The 18,653-nt window shown below is 39.2% G+C and overlaps 1 protein-coding gene across 1 annotated transcript in view; it reads left to right on the plus strand.

The window, feature by feature from the left end:
• The window catches only part of LOC134211490 (uncharacterized), a 709,859-nt gene that overhangs the window by 211,746 nt on the left and 479,460 nt on the right, over positions 1-18,653 (plus strand). The gene's annotated exons all lie outside the window — the stretch shown is intronic.

Raw genomic sequence — 18,653 nt, forward strand, 5'->3', positions numbered from 1 at the left:
TCGTGCCAATAATGGCATAATAAGAAAAACTCATAAAAACGCAGATAAATGTTCAAAATTACATATTTTTAGCTAAAAATATATGTATTCAACGTTATTAGTAGCAAGTTTAGGCGTTTTATGCCGTTTAGCAATGATTTTGAGCATTAAGAAAAAAAGACAAATGCTTGGAAAAAGTTAAGGAATCCAGCAAGGTGGCTCAACAATTTTTAAAAATGTATTTTTTAGCCCATATTTAGCAATTCTACTAGGTTTACTTATCTGAAATACAGTGTTTGTAGCAATTTAACTTTCTGTAATAGCTTTTGTTACATTATATGCTAATTTAGTGAAATAATAATGTATTTTATAACAGTACCACCACTATTGGTACTACATCCACTAAGGGTAAGGTTACCCTATGTGGTGATGGTCTATGTTTGCCATATTTTAAATTACGATCATGATTTGTTAGATATATTATGATATAGGGGAACTGTTCCGATCTCCATCTCACTGTACATATATCCATCTCATCGCTAAACAAAGAAATACGGCACCAAATTCGTCGCTTCTTTTTGTCACCATGCGTGCTCACTGCTGAAAAAAATCACAAAAATAATAAGCAAACCAAATTCCTTTCCATTGCTTTATTTTTGATGGGATGAAAATAGGAGCTATGAGATGAAGTGGCGAACCGTTCCCCTATACGGTAGCTGTCCCCCTGGGTCCGGACAGTGAGATTTTCCATGTGATCAAATAGCAATTTTTTACACCTGTTTTGTTAAACTTACTTCAATTCGAATGTTTCTTCTTGGTAAAGTATCAGAAAGCCACAGAAATAAGCAGTAACAAAAATTGAAGATGTCACTGAAAAGGGTGGGAATTTGGAGAAGGGTGTAAGAAATTTAGTTGGATAGTCAAAAAAGTTCTACTAAGACATTTTAATATCTATAACTTGAAGCAAATATAAAACAATACTATTCTAAATGATGTTACTCATGGGTCATGTTTGAACATCATTCAATAGTGTCCGGTACTAGGGGACACTTTTCTGAACCATGAGATTTTTCACCAAAATGCATCATCAAAATACATCTTCGATAAACGTGTTTAAATGATAAAATACATTTAGTTCGAATCATAAATTCTTATATGTATGCTGTGCAATATGGACTAGTTGCTGCAATACCAGAAATAAGGCACTTCAGAGGATTCAAAATAAAATTTTGAAAATGATTCTGAAGTTGCCTCCGTGGTATAGTACCAATGAAGTTCATACAGGGGATGGACAAAATAATTAGGATAGGCAAATTTTGGGTAAAATTAGATGTGTTGTAACTACCTTAGTTATCATCCGATTTTGACAATTCAGGCATGCTTGAACTAGAAAATTAATGCAGTTTGGCGGTATGTCCATGTAACCGACTATGGCCACCGGATTCCGGAGATATTTCGGGTTTTCGGAGGTAGGTTCAAAACCGTAGATTTGAGGTGGATATTAGGAGAAGTGGTGGTTAAAAATTGAATAATATTAGTAAACACAAATGAAGTAGGGCTCTTGCTGATTGGAACCATATATTGAGATTTGGAATCGGACCAGAATCAAGTGAGATATGGCCATTTCTTTGAAATCGGTTCCGATCGATACTTATCAAAGGGGTCAGGCCGCAACTTCATTTGAATCTCGCTTTTTGATAGATGGTCCACTATGATTTTATTCTAGAAGGCCTCTAATGTGTCAAGAATGAAAAACCAATTGAATAAACGGATCCTGGAGTCGCTGGGATGTCCCCGGGGAACCTGTGGAGGGGGACATTTAAGTTTCAGCACCAAAACCAGTCATTCGACGGCTCTTTTTTCATGGCTTTCGATCAGGAGGCGAAGTATGAATATAAAATGGTCCATTGACGACTCTGACCGTTTCCAGGACCTACGGATTGGCCCGGGGGAACCTGTAGAAGGGGACATTTTAGTTTTACCACCAAAATCAGTCGTTCGACGGCTCTATTTTCATGGTTTTCGATCAGGAAGCGAAGTATGAATATAAAATGGTCAATTTATGGTTCTGACCGCTTCCAGGACCTACGGATTGGCCCCGGGGAACCTGTGGAAGGGGACATTTTAGTTTTACCACCAAAACCAGTCGTTCGATGGCTCTTTTTTCATGGTTTTCGATCAGGAAGCGAAGTATGAATATAAAATGGTCCATTGACGGCTCTGACCGCTTCCAGGATCTACGGATTGACCCCGGGGAACCTGTGGAAAGATACATTTTAGTTTTAGCACCAAAACCAGTCATTTGAAGGCTCTTTTTTCATGGCTTTCGATCAGGAGACGAAGTATGAATATAAAATGGTCCATTGACGACTCTGACCGTTTCCAGGATCTACGGATTGGCCCCGGGGAACCTGTGGAAGGGGACATTTTAGTTTTAGCACCAAAACCAGTCATTCGACGGCTCTTTTTTCATGGTTTCCGATCAGGAAGCGAAGTATGAATATAAAATGGTCCATTGACGGCTTTGACCGCTTCCACGATCTAGGGATTGGCCCCGGGGAACCTGTGGAAGAGGCCATTTTAGTTTTACCACCAAAACCAGTCGTTCGACGGCTCTTTTTTCATGGTTTTCGATCAGGAAGCGAAGTATGAATATAAAATGGTCCATTGACGGCTCTGACCGCTTCTAGGATCTACAGATTGGCCCTGGGGAACCTATGGAAGGGGACATTTTAGTTTTAGCACCAAAACCAGTCATTCGAAGGCTTTTTTTTCATGGTTTTCGATCAGGAAGCGAAGCATGAATATAAAGTAATCCATTGACGGCTCTGACCGCTTTCAAGACCTACGGATTGGCCCCGGGGAACCTGTGGAAGGGGACATCTTAGTTTTACCACCAAAACCAGTCATTCGACGGCTCTTTTTTCGTGGCTTTCGATCAGGAAGCGAAGTATGAATATAAAATGGTTCATTGTCGGCTCTGACCTCTTCCAAGACCTACGGATTGGCTCCGGGGAACCTGTTGAAGGGGACATTTTAGTTTTAGCATCAAACCCAGTCATTCTTTTTTCATGAATTTCGACCAGGAAGCGAAATTTGAATTAAAAATTACTATTGACAGCTCTGACCGCTTCCAGGACCTACTGATTGCCCCCGAGGAACCTGTGTATGAGGACATTTTAGTTTTAGCACTAAAACCAGTCATTCGATTTTCGATCAGGAAGTGAAGTATGAATATAAAATGGTCCATTGACGGCTCTGACCGCTTCCAAGGCCCACGGATTGCTCCTAGAGAATCTGTGTAAGGGAACATTTTATTTTAAGCATCATAACGAGTCATTCGACGGATCTTTTCTAGTGGTTTCGATTAGTAATCGAGAAATGAATATAAAAGGGACCATTGAGGGCTATGACCGCTTTCTGGACCTACAGATTGGCCCAGGAAACCTGTTGGAGGGGACATTTTAATTTTAGCACCAAAACTAGTCATACAACTGCTCTGTTTTCATGGCTTTGGATCAGGAAGCGAAATATGAAGTAGGCAGGTTCCCCGTGAGCTATCCGTAGGTCCAGAAAACGGTAAGAGACGTCAATGGTCCATTTCTTGTTCATACTTCACATTCTGATTGAAATCCATGAGAAAAGAGCCGTCCAATGATTGGTTTTGTGCTAAAACTAAAATGTCCCTTCTACAGTTCCCAGGGGCAATCCGTTAGTCCTGGAAGCGGCCAGAACCATTAATGGTCCAATTTATATTCATACTTCGCTTTCTGATCAAAAATCACGAAAAGCCGTCGAGTTATTGGTTTTAGTGCTGCAACTTAAATGTTCCTTTCCACTGGTTTTCCGGGGGGAATCTGTAGATGCTGAGAGCGGTCAGAGTCATCAATGGTCAATTTGATATTCGTACTTTGCTTATATTAAAGAAGAGCTGTCGAATGATTAATTTTGGTGTAAAAACTAAAATGTCCCCTTCCACAGGTTCCTCGGGGGCAATCCTTGGGTCATGGAAGCGGTCAGAGCCGCCAATGATCCATTTTACTTTCGTACTTCGCTTCCTGATCGATAACCATGAATGAAGAGCTATCGAATGGCTGGTTTTTGTGCTAAAACTAAAATGTCCCCTTCCACAGGTTGCTCGGGGCCAATCCGTAGATCCTGGAATCGGTCAGAACCGTCAATGGACCATTTTATATTTATACTTCGCTTCCTGATCGAAAACCATGGAAAAAGAGCCGTCGAACGACTGGTTTTGGTGGTAAAACTAAAATGTCCCCTTCCACAGGTTCCCCGGGGCCAATCCGTAGATCCTGAATGCGGTCAGAGTCGACAATGGACCAATTTATATTCATACTTCGCTTCCTGATCGAAAACCATGAAAAAAGAGCCGTCGAACGACTGGTTTTTATGGTAAAACTAAAATGTCCCCTTCAATAGGTTCCTCGGGGCCAATCCGTAGATCCTGGAAGCGGTCAGAGCCGTCAATGGACCATTTTATGTTCATACTTTGCCTCCTGATTGGAAACCATGGAAAAAGAGCCGTCGAATGACTGGTTTTGATGCTGAAACTTAAATGTCCTCTTCCACAGGCTCCCCGGGGACATCCCAGCGACTCAAGGATCCGTTTATACAATTGGTTTTTCATTCTTGACACACTAGAGGCCTTCTAGAATAAAATCATAGTGGACGATCTATAAAAAAGCGAGATTCAAATGAAGTTGTGGCCTGACCCCTTTGATAAGTATCGATCGGAACCGATTATAGAGAAATGGCCATATCTCACTTGATTCTGGTCCGATTCCAAATATCAATATATGGTTCCAATCAGCAAGAGCCCTACTCCATTTGTGGTTACTAATATTATTCAATTTTTAACCACAACTTCTCCTAATATCCACCTCAAATTTACGGTTTTGAACCTACCTCCGAAAAACCCGGAATATGTCCGGAATTCGGTGGCCATAGTCAGTTTAATGGACATACCGTCAAACTGCATTAATTTTCTAGTTCAGGCATGCCTGAATTGTCAAAATCGGATGATAACTAAGATAGTTACAACACATCTAATTTTACCCAAAATTTGCCTATCCTAATTATTTTGTCCATCCCCTGTAGAATTTCTAATATTGAGGCATTGCAACAAATGTCCAACAAAATAATTTCCAATTTTAGACAAAAATCGTTGCACTCTTCTATTGCAAGGATTAACTCCTTGTACCCTTAGTATAAAATAGGTTAAGTTTAGTTTAAGTATATCTACCTGGACTACGTGACCACCGGAGGACCATCGTTGCTAGGCAGTCAGCAAGGTACAAAGGCAAGTCAGCAGTTTTAGGTACAAAGGCAGGGCACTTAGGCTTTCAATAGTATTCAATAAATCATTCCAGTTTCGACAGCAAAAGCGTGTAGTTCGGCCTATCATTTTTTTTAAACCGAAATCCTGTGTTAAGAAACTTAACTTATATACCTACGACTCATGGAAGCAAATTATGTCATATTAAAAAATATTCTCTGGGCTACTGTGATGGTCCTTCAAACAGCTTCCTGAGGATTTTTTACTCCACATCTCGATATTTCCATGACTCGATGGTCCCTTTAACATCGACTCATGACTGTAGTTCCCTTCTAGTTTTATCAAGCAATTTCTTGGAGAGGGGTGTTTGGCCATTTGTAATGTGCCTCTTTTTTAAAACATTTTTTCATAGTTACTCGTGTGCTGTGTTATCGATGTTTAGCGTGGTTCAACTTTTGAGCCAACATACAAAAGCATCTACCCAGGTCGTTTCTCTTCTCAAACAACATCAAGTCGACAGAACACGAAGAAATAAACAGCTCTGTGACTTTCGGAAATCTAGGTCTGCAAGGTAAGCAAAAGGATGGCCATGTTTTGCGAATTGGGACGCGAGAAGTTTCTTCGGATGCAGCTCATATGTCTTGCCGTGGTCGGAATACAACGGAACGAGACCGTGTCAAGCCGGGCGATTTTTCACGTTTGTTCAATCACAATATTGCTCATGGAGCTGGCGTCGGCATTGTTCGCCCTAGAGCATGCCGACGACATCGTTCTCGTGTGCAACTGTTTAGGTCCAATGTTCACCACCTTTCTGAACCTGGTCAAGCACAGATGTCTCAATGCCAATCGGGTTGAATTGTGGAAGATTATTGATGCTTTGGATCGGCTGAAAGTTTATGGTGAGCAGAAGTGGAGTGTGAATTTCCGTGTCTTCTCTGGAACAACTGAGAAGCTTATGGCAGCTTCTGTACAGTTATAATTTGAATAGAGAACAGCTAGGTTGCAACTGGTATATTGCATTTTTTTGACAGATTTAAAACAACATTTACTCGGATTTATTTGGCCCGAAGCAGTACATTTCGTCAGTTTGCAGATATACTTTTTCATCGACGTTGGCAGATAATCAAATCAACAGCAAAAGAAATAAAAACTAAAACTGTTACATCTTTAAAGACATTGGGCTGTTATGGGCTGGATTAACACCATATTTTTCGTACCTTCTAACTATTTAAAAAATAAAAAAAATGCATATTTGATATGATTATGTCCTAGCGTTTGTTTGATTTTGGATCAACACCAAGTCAATTTGTTTTGTTTTCGATTTAAAAAAAAGTCAAAGTTTTCTTCTTTTTTCTATAGCTCTACATTCCAACTAGATTTGGCCTGTTTTTCAACTTAAGTTTGCAGAGACATTAAATTAAAATAATGATATGAAAAGGCTAATATCATCTTCCAAACTTAGACGTACATGCTCATGATAGAATTGGAGTCGAAATTTCAGATTTGATAGTTCCGTTTAGGATATGGCAGGCATGAAGATTTTTATATAGAAGTGAAATTAAAAACGAACGGAGTGAATTTTTTTGTGACGTTTTCGATTAGTGCCAATTTATGTGCAATTTGTCGATTGTTGTTCGAAGGCTAAAAAAATCAATTTCTAGGTGGAGCTATCGATGTCCAAAGTAATAAAATAGATCAGCTTCTGCCAACGGCCTATCTGGTGTTGGGTATGGCTACGGGATCATCGTATATTGTTGTAGCTGTGGTCAAAGGATTATACATTGAGTGGGATTTTCCTGTACCTTTGAGGTATCTATAATATTGGTGAACCTTTAAACAATTCGTATAACAATACATTTTTTTTATTCCCGAACAGCTTTCCGTTCGACACCAATCATCCGGCTGTGTTTGCCGCAATCTTCATTTGGTCTAGCATAGCCATCATCTTAATTGTTGTTTGTTCTGTATCCAGTGATGCCACTTTCGGTGGTCTGACTTCCAACGTTCTCCTCCACTTCAAACTATTACAGAAACGGTTTCAGGGTGCAACGTTTGTCGACGATGATGCAAATTTAAAATATCTTATCAAATATCACATAATTATCCTTGATCTATCTAAGAAAATAATGTCGCTATATCGAACGATTATAATCACAAATCTTTTAGAAGCTTCGTTATTGTTGTGCATTCTAAGTTTTCAGCTAGTAATGTTTTTGGGATCATCCGATATGATAACTTACCTGGCGTTTGTATCTGCTATAGTGATTCAAGTCTTTTTTTACTCATACTACGGGTCACATTTATCGCATGAGGTATTGCATGCATTTCATAATTTGAACAAATAATTGATGAGTGAAATTTTTGAGCAGAGTCAATCCGTTGGGGATGCAATATACTGCAGCAACTGGTACGAATCGTCGCCTAAAACCAGACGAATACTGCTACAATGTTTGACGCGAACCCAAGTTCCGGTTAATACCAAGGCAGGGTTCATGTTTGCTTCACTGCCTACTTTGAAATCCGTGAGTAAAGCGAATATTTAATTCCATTTTAAAAATATGTTAACTATTTATTTGCAGATTCTTAGTTCCGCTTTTTCATATCTTACCATGCTGCTAACATTTACAGACAATTAGTCGTATGTTATAAAACTACAGAACGCCTTATATAAATGTGCAAGGAATATGACGCGATCGAGAATATCGCCTCTCGACTGCAAACAATGTATGAAAAGAAGTAAAGCGAATTATAAAATAGACATAGAAAGCAAGCTACTTAAACGAAAATAATAAATTATTATGTGAATCAAATTAGAAACCATGTTTTTTTTTTCCTTGTCGGGTATATTTTATTACTGCGACCATTTTTTTGATCTATTGTAATATATTCCCCTTTTTTTTCTTGCTATGTCATTATGGCGTATCGCTATTGGAAGTGATCGTCATTGTTTGACTAACAGCTTCTCCCCAACACGGCTCAGCTTTTCGAATGAAATGCACCACCGAATTGGGATTTGTTCTACCAAGCTCAAGTGGTTCTATAAGCCCCTTGGTGAAGAACTTTTGTCTTGTTCGAAAAATTGCCGGACAACGGCATAACAGATGCTCCGAATCTTCTTTTTCTATGTCGCAGAAGCGACATAGATCATTCTGAAGTTTCCCTATAAGCTTCAAATGGTATCGACTCGGACAATGACCTGTAATGAGACCCATATAAGTGCTTAGGTCTCTTTTAGATAATTCTAAGATGTTGCGAGTCATGGAAACATTCGGAGTGATAAAACGTTTTGATTGCCTGGCATTAGTTGCGTTCCTAAAATTGGTTTCTATTTTCATAGATTCCCATACCTTTAGCTCCATACGAAGAGAAGAAGTTGGTAAGCTGCAAAAAGGTTCCGGTCCTGTAAACCGACTTGATGATCCGAGTCTCGCCAGCATATCGGCTTTTTCGTTACCATCTATTCCACAGTGTCCTGGAACCCAATATAGATTGACAGAGATTGACTTGGTTACGACAAGACCATTTTGTACTGAACTGAATGCATTCTCAAAATTGTTTTGAAGTGCATGTTGCCGACTTTAGAGCATTCAAAGCTGCTTGGCTGTCGGACATTATGCATATATTTGAGTATCTGTAATTTCTACCCAAACATATTATAGAACACTCTATAATTGCGTGAACTTTCACTTGGAATATGGATGGCCAACTTCCCATGGGAATCGATATGTCTATCCCAGGGCCAGTAACTCCTGCTCCCACATGGTTGTTCAATTTTGAACCGTCAGTATAAAACGTAATTGATCCTGAACGAAGTGTTGGTCCTCCATTCAACCATGTATTGCGCCCAGGATCAATTACTTTGAATAGTCTATTGAAATTGTATTTTTCTCCATCCAGTCTTCATTGTTTATTACTAGGGAGTTTATACTGAAGTTTTTAGAATGCTAAGATGACCCTTAAGGTCACCTCCTAAGAGGTTTTCGGATCTTCTGATCCTCAAGGCAATCTTTTCAGCTTCTAATTGTACAATTTGATGCAGAGGAAGCATGTACAGTAAAGCATTTAGTGCACTCGATGGTGTACTGCTCATTGCACCTGTAATTGAGATAGTCGCTAATCGTTGAAGTTTTTCGAGCTTCATCCGAGCACTCTTCTCTTTCGTCTTTGGCCACCAGACCAACGAACCATAGGTAATTCTTGGTTTTACTATAGCTGAATATATCCAATGGATCATTTTCGGCTTAAGTCCCCATTTCCTACCAAAAATTCGTTTACTAATCCATAGAGCATTTGTCGCTTTATTAATGGCGTGTTCTAAATGCATGTTCCTGTTAAGTTTGCTATCAAGAACTACGCCAAGGAATTTGACTGTATTTGAAAGTTCCAATCGTGTACCTTTCAATATCATGTTGTTTAGTGAGAATTTCCTCCTACGCGTGAAGGGCACAATAGTGGTTTTGGACGGATTTACACTCAATCCTTCTCAATCGCACCATGTGGAGACATAGTTTAAAGCAGTTTGCATTCTGTTGGCGATAATGTCATTGTATTTGCCTCATACTATTATGACAATATCGTCAGCGAAACCAATTACTTCGAAGCCCTGGGCTATAAGGTATTTGAGAAGATCATCTACTATTAAAGACCACAATAAAGGTGATAATACGCCTCCTTGTGGGCACCCTTTGATTGCTCTAACACTAATGTGAGAGTTTCCAAGGTTAGCTGATATTTCTCTTTTTGTTAACATTTCTTTAATCCAATCTACAATGCATTTATCGAAGCCACGATTTGACATTGCCTTTTTATGGAATTATGAGAAGTGTTGTCAAAAGCTCCCTCTATATCTAAGAAAGCAGCAAGGAAATTTTTTTTTGCTTCAAAAGATTTTTCTAATTTTGTAACAACTGCATGTAATGCGGTTACTGATGACTTACCTTCCTGATAAGCGAATTGGTGTTTGCTTAACGGTAGTTGGGTTAAATATGATGACTTGATATGTTCATCTATTATTTTTTCATTGTTTTCAACAGAACGGAGCACAAGCTTATCGACCTAAACGTTTTTGGTGACATTTTATCCTTTTCGTTTGGCTTGGGGATAAATGTCATCCGCACTTGTCACCAAACTGATGGGATGTACCTTAACGATAAAGTTGATTGAAACAGCTTTGTGCGGATAGGTATTAAAATTGCCTTACTCTTTTGCAGTAGTACAGGAAAGATTCCATCTATATCCGGTGATTTGAAAGGTTCAAAGGAATCTATGCCCCATTCGACTATTCTTTCAGTAAAATTTGTGTGACCAGAATGCGTGCCTCGTTCCTGGATCATTCTAGCTGAGTAATTTCGTTCATTGTTCCATGAATCTGATGGCTGATTTCAATGATTTCAGTTCCTATTGCATTCGCATTCAGGTCTTAATTTCAACTGATAATAGAACCCGAAAAATGAGATTTCATCATCAATTCTAATGTTTCACTCACATATGTTGTGAATAAGCAATTTTCTTTTCTTGATGTATCAAATCCATTAGAATGATCCTTGGCTAGGATTTTTTGCAACCTGGCAGCTGCTGGAGTATTTTCTATGTTTTCACATGTATGCCTCCAATGTATCCTTTTAGATCGGATAATCTCTCGGTTGTAATTGGTGAGGGATTGTTTGTATTGTTCCCACTGTTGTGTTCGCTTAGCCCGGTTGAAAAGTTTTCGGGTTCTTTTGCGCAGTTTTTGTAGTCTGTTGTTCCACCATGGTATGTCTCTATTTGTAGAGCGTAACTTAAGGGTACAACTTTCATTAAAAGAGTTTTGGATTAGCCTAGAAAGCTGGTTTGAGCTTTTCTCAAGTTCATCCCAAGAGTTTAAGTTAGATACAAATATATTTTTTTCGGCATCTAACTTAGAATTATATAGCTCCCAATCAGTTTTTCTGGGATCTTTGATATATTGTGTGAGTTGTTTTCCAGCCTCATACTGCTTATGAACGTCGGTGCTTGTAGTGTGGCCAGAAGCATTATGGTTTGTTTTTGTCCTCTCTATTCCACTCGGTCCTGGGATCTGGACAGATTGATCGACGATCATTTTGTCATCTCCAGTTCCTTCTCGTGTCATATGAGAGTCATTTTCATCCCTATGTTTTGGTCGTTCACTACCTTCTTGCTGATTTTTTCTGCGGAATTTCTTCCTCAGGGTTGCATTCCCAAATTTGTAGTCAAGTGAGAATTCACATTGCTTGATTGAGTTCAATGAAGCTCCATCGACTGTGAATACTAGTTCGACATGTCTTTGGCTAATGGTGTTGCGCTGTAGTATCCTCCATGCATCAACTGCTAGCCCATCATTTTGGCTTTCCAGGAGTGCCAGAATTTCCTCATTCTTATCTTCTGTACTCCACGGAAAAAAGCCGATCAATATTTCAGGTTGCGTGATATTTTTTTCATCCACCTCTGTGAGTTCAGCCCCAGGCCAGGGAGTTATTGTAGAAACTATGCTCTTCAGCCAGTCTGCTGTTTCTTTGTTTTTGCAGACTATTACTAAATAGCCAGATTTGAACACGCAGTCACCAAATTTTGGTTTCAGTTGTTCCTTCCGTTGCCCTACTACTTTCGCCAGAATGGCTTTTTGGGTAGTTTTCAACTACGACAACTAGAAACCATGTTGAAAATAGTTCCAGTAATTATAACTTCATTATAGTTGTAGCGTTTTTGAAAGACAGGATCGCCGTCTTCGATCAGAAGGCGCGCAGACTGAATACTTAACACTTAGCATTAGACAACGGACAGGACAAATTCCCAAGGATTTCCTGTTAAAATTTTAAAACTTTCTTGTTGAAAATATATTTTTGAGCGGCAAAGGACCGTTTGGCTTAAAGTTATTTGGCTGGAGGCCACAATGCCGGAAGTTATTTGGCCGAACAAATCATTAGACCAAAATCTGGCCGAGAGTCATTTGGCCGAAATGGACATACAGCTGACATTGCCGTATTGCCGAGCAGGTCATTTGCTTAGCTTGCTTGATTTTACATTTCGTCTGTCGTAAATCTGCTTCCTAGGCGGGCCCTTGTGCGCTTGGTTCCACCCACTATTATGTACTAGTCTTCGATGCATTTACCACCAGTGTAACTTTGTCACGTTTCAGGCGAGTGCACAGCTCTGCCACCTTTGCAATAAACGTTCGGCCGACAATGTCATGTCATCAGCGAAACAAACAAATTGATTGGATCTGTTGAAAATCGTACCCCGGCTGTTACACCCGGCTCTCCGCATGACACCTTCTAGCGCACTTTTAAACAACAGGCACAAAAGTCTATCACCTTGTCTTAGTCACCGGCGGGATTTGAACGAACTGGAGTGTTCGTCAGAATTCTTCACACAGTTTTGCATACCATCCACCGTTGCTTTGTTCAGTCTGTTAAGCTTCCCAGGGAAGCTGTTCTCATCCATAATTTTCCATAGCTCTACGCGGTCTATGTCATGGGCGTAGCCAGGATTTTGAGCAGGGGGAGGGCATCTTTTTAAGATTCTCTGAATCGTAGTTCCGACAAAATCTACGAAAAAAAGTGGTATTGGAATTATTGCATATTTTGAACTTCTATAAAACTCATGAATATCGAGGACCCATGACCAGTATCTAATTCATATCACCAGGGTTCATTTTTAATTTGAACTTCCGTTTACTCTTTATGTGCATGATATAAACTGGTTTTTGGCTGCTCTGTGCTATTTTGATTTGATTCTGCGTTCCATTTCACGATGTTCCATTTTTCTTTTCTCTAACCCACGTGCTAAATAACATTTGAACAGTTTTTTAATCTGAATAATAAATTTAATAAAAACGATCAAATTACCGGGGTTCACGGTATTAATGCTTGGACACAATTTCTATCTAATTCCGAAAAACTTTGAAACTAAATCTACAACCAGCAGTAACTAACCAACAGAGGACAGAAGAGACTATTCGGCAATCCCATAGTCGGCTAGCAATTGGGTAAGCAAGGGTTTTCCGCAGTACAAAAAATTCACAACCGCTTCAAGGAGAGCCGTCGTGGTGGTTCTGAACCGTACGGTACCTACGTCTCTTCTCCTTGGAATAATTGGTCAACCCTGGCTTAGCCACCTTGGATGGTCGATAGTAGACCTGTGCGCCGGTCATATCAATATCATCGGCGGCGACGTGAACAAGCGTGGAGGAAAAAATCAATGGCTGAAAATAAATTTGAACGCGGAATGCGGAAGAGAAAAGGTGTGAAATGTTGCCAAAGCAGGTTCGATGGTTACGGGGCAAGGGCAGCTGTTGTATAATTGGTAATTCGTCCGTGTACTTAATGGAATAGTATCCCACCGGCAACCGAATCTTTGTTCTACAATATCTCATAAAAACACCTTAAATTTGCAAACTTAACTAAGTGTATCAAAATTAAACATCCTTTCAAAAAAAAAAATAACTTCTCTCAGAAATCATTAATCAAGAAAAACAGATCCCGATCAGAGTGAATGTAAATAAGAGTGGCGACACTGTCAGAATTGGAACAGAATTCATCTGTCATTCCCATACAAAATCGTGTTCCAAACGAGCAGAAGACCTGTCAAATGCGGCACATGTCGCCACTCTTAATTACATACACTCTGATCCCGAAGAAATCAAAAGAAATGGAGAATGTTATGAAGGAATTCTTGAAGGAAATGTTCAAGAATTTCTTCCTATACCTATACTTATGACGGTCGTACACTCCGTCAAAGATGGCAAGAAGCAACAAGATAACCGAGTTCAAAACTTTTCATACATCTCACCGGAGACACTGAAATCAATGAAAGTGCTTCCATCTGTTGCACAAAAACTCAACCATTAATATTATTTTTGAAGGTTTTTGTTTATCGTGTCAGTAACGTCAGTAACAGTTACACGGCAACACCATCAGTATTTGTAGTTTTTTTTTTCTGAAATGAGATTGAATTGGTGACCTATGTTAAGACATATTTTTCTTATAGCTTTTTTTAAACTCTGTTCTACTCCTCCACGATAACATGTCGCTCCATAGAATTTATAACTCACTCCACATCCAATGCGTAATCATGATCATGGGCCAAATGCTTCTCGCGAGATTCCTTGGATTTTCGTTAGTTAGGTATATTTGCTGATCGATGTCGACATTTCCCAATTCAACTTCTCCAGCAACATCAATTTCGTTATCCTCATAGTCGTGGTCTAAATCCAATGGATTTAACATTTATTTCTACGGAGTTGATATTATTGCTGCTGGTTTAGCCGGGAACATAGATGGAGCTGTAAAACGCCTTAAGCCAATATGGATTTCATAGCTAGACTTTGTTATCATTGTTCTTATAAACATACCCTTGAGATTTATTTCTGTGATTTGAAGAAGCAGAGTTGGAGAAATGTTTGAGCAGATTTTACTGCTCTTATTGATACTCGGTTATAACAAAACTCGATCCAGGGTCTCACATCTTTAAATATAATTTAAGGTGAGTTACGGCGGCGTCCAAAATGGCAGGCACAATGGCCGTGCTATCCCTCACCTCGCGTTTTTGCTCGCACAAATGTGAATATTTAGGCGGTTAGCACATCTGTAAACCATTTTTTCGTGTGTGCTGCAAGTGAGCAAAGGTGAAAAACTACTTCCCGCTTTTGCCTGTCGTTTACTTTTCGAGTTATGTGCCCTTTAAAGCGCTATGTCGATTTTTAATTGGACTCCAACGCGATTCACCTTAAACATATACGCACTTCATCAAATGAAAATAAGACACAGCTTGCCAGTTCAGTTTTAAAGAAACTGTTTTTAACCATTGCCTTGTGTAAGTTGTTTGCTTGGTGCAATGGCTCAGCTGTTATTGTTTTATTTTATTGACATTTCTTCAGAAGATGATCGATTAAAATTAACAGTGTATTGGTTCGGTTTTTGTTCACTCGCGGCGCTTATCGTGTCTCCGTTAAATCATAGAAGTCGGGTATCTTGTTGCTTCTTGTCATCTTTGACTCCGTGTTGTCCGAAGCAAAACCGAATGTATTTTCCTATTCCAATCGCCAGTCTCCCCGCACACTGGCTGCACGCGCATCTCACTCGTTTGCGATCTTTAAGGTTCTCTGCAGGTTCTTTTGCTAGTCTCTTTACCGGCATTCGCACTACGTGTCCAGCCCATTGTAATCTGCAGTATTTTATCAGCCTGCATATGTGGAAAAGGGTCGTTTGGCCGAATACCTTTCGACTGAAAGGGTCGTTTGGCTGAAAGGGTCGTTTGGCCGGAAGGGTTATTTGGCCGAAAGGGTAATTTGGCCGAATAGGTCAATTGGGGCCCTCCTTAGCCGTGCGGTAAGACGCGCGGCTACAAAGCAAGACCATGCTGAGGGTGGCTGGGTTCGATTCCCGGTGCCGGTCTAGGCAATTTTCGGATTGGAAATTGTCTCGACTTCCCTGGGCATAAAAGTATCATCGTGCTAGCCTCATGATATACGAATGCAAAATGGTAACCTGGCTTAGAAACCTCGCAGTTAATAACAGTGGAAGTGCTTAATGAACACTAAGCTGCGAGGCGGCTCTGTCCCAGTGTGGGGATGTAATGACAATAAGAAGAAGAAGAAGAAGAAGAAGAAGGTCAATTGGCCTAATGCGACATTTGTCCGAATAGGACACTTCTCACTCCTCATTTCGCAGTAGTGAGACGTCTCACTTCTCACTTCGCACTACTCATTTTTCACACCTCATTTCACACTTTTTAAATTCGGCAAAATGTCCTTTTCGGCCAAATGGTTTATGCGGCCAAATGTCCTATTCGGCCTAATGGTTTGTTCGGCTAAGTGGCATATTGATTTCGACCAAACGACCCTTCCCCGTCTATGTCTGCATTTTTGTACACTTGGTAAAACTTACCATTTCCCCCACGACGTCAAGTATTCAGCGCAGTATTTTCCACTAAAACTCTCCGAGAATTCGATAGTCTGCATCTATTAACGTCCATGCTTCATGACCCTACCCCGAAAAAAATTAACGATGTGTACAGATCTCGTTATTTGATGCCTGTAGGTTACCAAAGAATTTACTGGAGGAATTTTCAAATGATTACCCGGAGAAATTCTCGAGAAATTGTTCAGGGTAGTTTAAAAAAAATAATCCTCTGGGAATTTCTGAACAAAGTCTTGACGGAATGTCCAAAGAAGTTTTCGGAAAAGATCCCTCAGGAGTTATTTTGAAAAATCCTTCAGAAATTTCTTCGGAATCTGTTCAGGATTTCTTACGGAGATTTCGTCCTACATTTTTGCAAGAAATTCCAAAAGAGTTCTTATAAGTACTTCTGAAGGAATTTTTGGAAGAACACCTTAATGACTCTCCCAACGTTTTGCTGAATAAGTTTTTGAAGGAACGCGTGGAGGAAATTCCGTCTAAGGAATACCCGAAAGAATCCGAGAGACTTTCCGAATGAGTTTTTGTAGAACTCCGTGATCCCATTTCCGAAGAAATTCCTGGAAGACCGGACGTAGTAGGCGACGTGTGCGGTTGTGTTTTATGTATCACTCTGACGTTAATTTTTCGTAATTTAATTTCGCCGATCTTTTTGAATTCAGCCAGCTGATTTATGTTAACCAGGAAGTGAAAAACGGAATCATATTGTTTAAAACGAGTGTTAATATAAAGTGAGATTGTTTGGACCCTCGATAGCCATAAAGAAGTTTTAAAAGCAGTGACAGCAGCATCACCACCAGTCTCAAGAAAGGATGATCGATGACTCTTCGATGGACAACAAAATCGGTGAACTTGTTTCATTTATCTAATTCTTCTATTTGATCATCTATAGTTAGAGTAAAACTATAGCAAAAGCTTGTGTTTGGTTATTTCTTTCTACGGATCGATGGCCGTGGCCCAGTTCCCCCACAAATCCAATGTACCAAAACCAACCTTTTTTGTGCATTTTGAAGACCCGGGGTCCCCTTCCGGCTAAATCCGGCCCTGCCTATAGCACAAAACATTGTGAGAGCGTTTTGTATAGTTTACAAATTATATTATAAACGCTGAAGCAACATTACATCCGACAGTTAATCTATATTCAAGAAAAAAAAAACATCCGTTACAACGCAACACAATGCAATCTTTGTCCAAAAAAAACGCAATTTATATTTTGAAATTTTTCGAAGATGAAAATCTAATAGAATTGAAGATTATGTAAATAGGTGAATAAAATGAGGATCCGATTCGTTTCAATCATCTATCAACAAGACTAATGGTGATTGTTTCACACAATATTTGTCTATTTTCACATTATTCAGAAGAATCTACTAATGTCTTGTAAAGTTATATTTTATTTCTCAACGATTCTTCTAATGTTACGTCGATTTTTTTTATTTTAAAAAGTCATTGAATAGTTTGTCATTATTGACGTAAATTGACTTTCTGAATTTAATTTAAAAAAATCAATGTCATTGAAAATGGAGGAAATTTTGAATAAGATGTAAGAAATTGAGCTGGAGAATGAAATAAGCTTGACCAATACGTGTTAATATCTACAACTTGAAGCAGATGAAAAGTATTCGGGGAAAGTATTTGGTTGTCGGCACCCTTTTGTTTTTGGTCCATGACTTTCGTCCAATTGCACAATGTGGTGATATTTGTATACCAAAGGAAGCCGATAGGCATAAGCTAGTAACTGGTGGAGAGATTTGTTTTATATCATCTATTGAAAAAAAAATTAACAATTTTGTTAAGCGTTGATTTTATGCCGTTTCGAAAAAGGTGGTCGGTTGTCGGCACCTTTTTTCTCTTTATTAAAGAGGCTTTCATCATTTCGATCGTTTTACTTCGGTTTACAACACTAAGCAAATGACCAAAAAATCTTTGGAGTGGGGTTTCACTTGACAAAAAAAGAGTTTTCTCTGTAAAACGAAACAAAGACTTCTATAAAACATATAATTTGTTGACGACTAATGTCAATGTAGATGCCACTGCCTGATAAAGCGTTAACTAAACACGCGCCAGGATTACCTCCTGTTAGTACGCCACTGTCTGCGCACCACTCCAATGTTATGCATTTTTCAGAAAATTTCCTCTCCATAGATTTCAAACGTTTGATGATGATTTTCTGGCTTTATTTCATTTTTCCCCTATGAATAATTAGAAGACCAAGAACACAGAATGCCTTTGGAGTCATAAGAGACCTTATGACAATTTGCTCAAGCAATGCTATTACAAGAAATGAGTGAAATACTATTTGGTTATATCTTATTTGATTATTGTGTTCAAATTTGTAGCGCATAGCTACATAGATGATATTATTAAAGAAAGTAATGAAAAATAAACGACATGTAAAAGGAACGTAGTTTGACAAAATATGTCTGGCTGTGCATTCTTATTTAACCTCAAATTGAGATAAAATA

Source organism: Armigeres subalbatus, chromosome 2 (genome assembly GCF_024139115.2).
Source record: "Armigeres subalbatus isolate Guangzhou_Male chromosome 2, GZ_Asu_2, whole genome shotgun sequence".
NCBI classification, from domain to species: Eukaryota; Metazoa; Arthropoda; class Insecta; order Diptera; family Culicidae; genus Armigeres; species Armigeres subalbatus.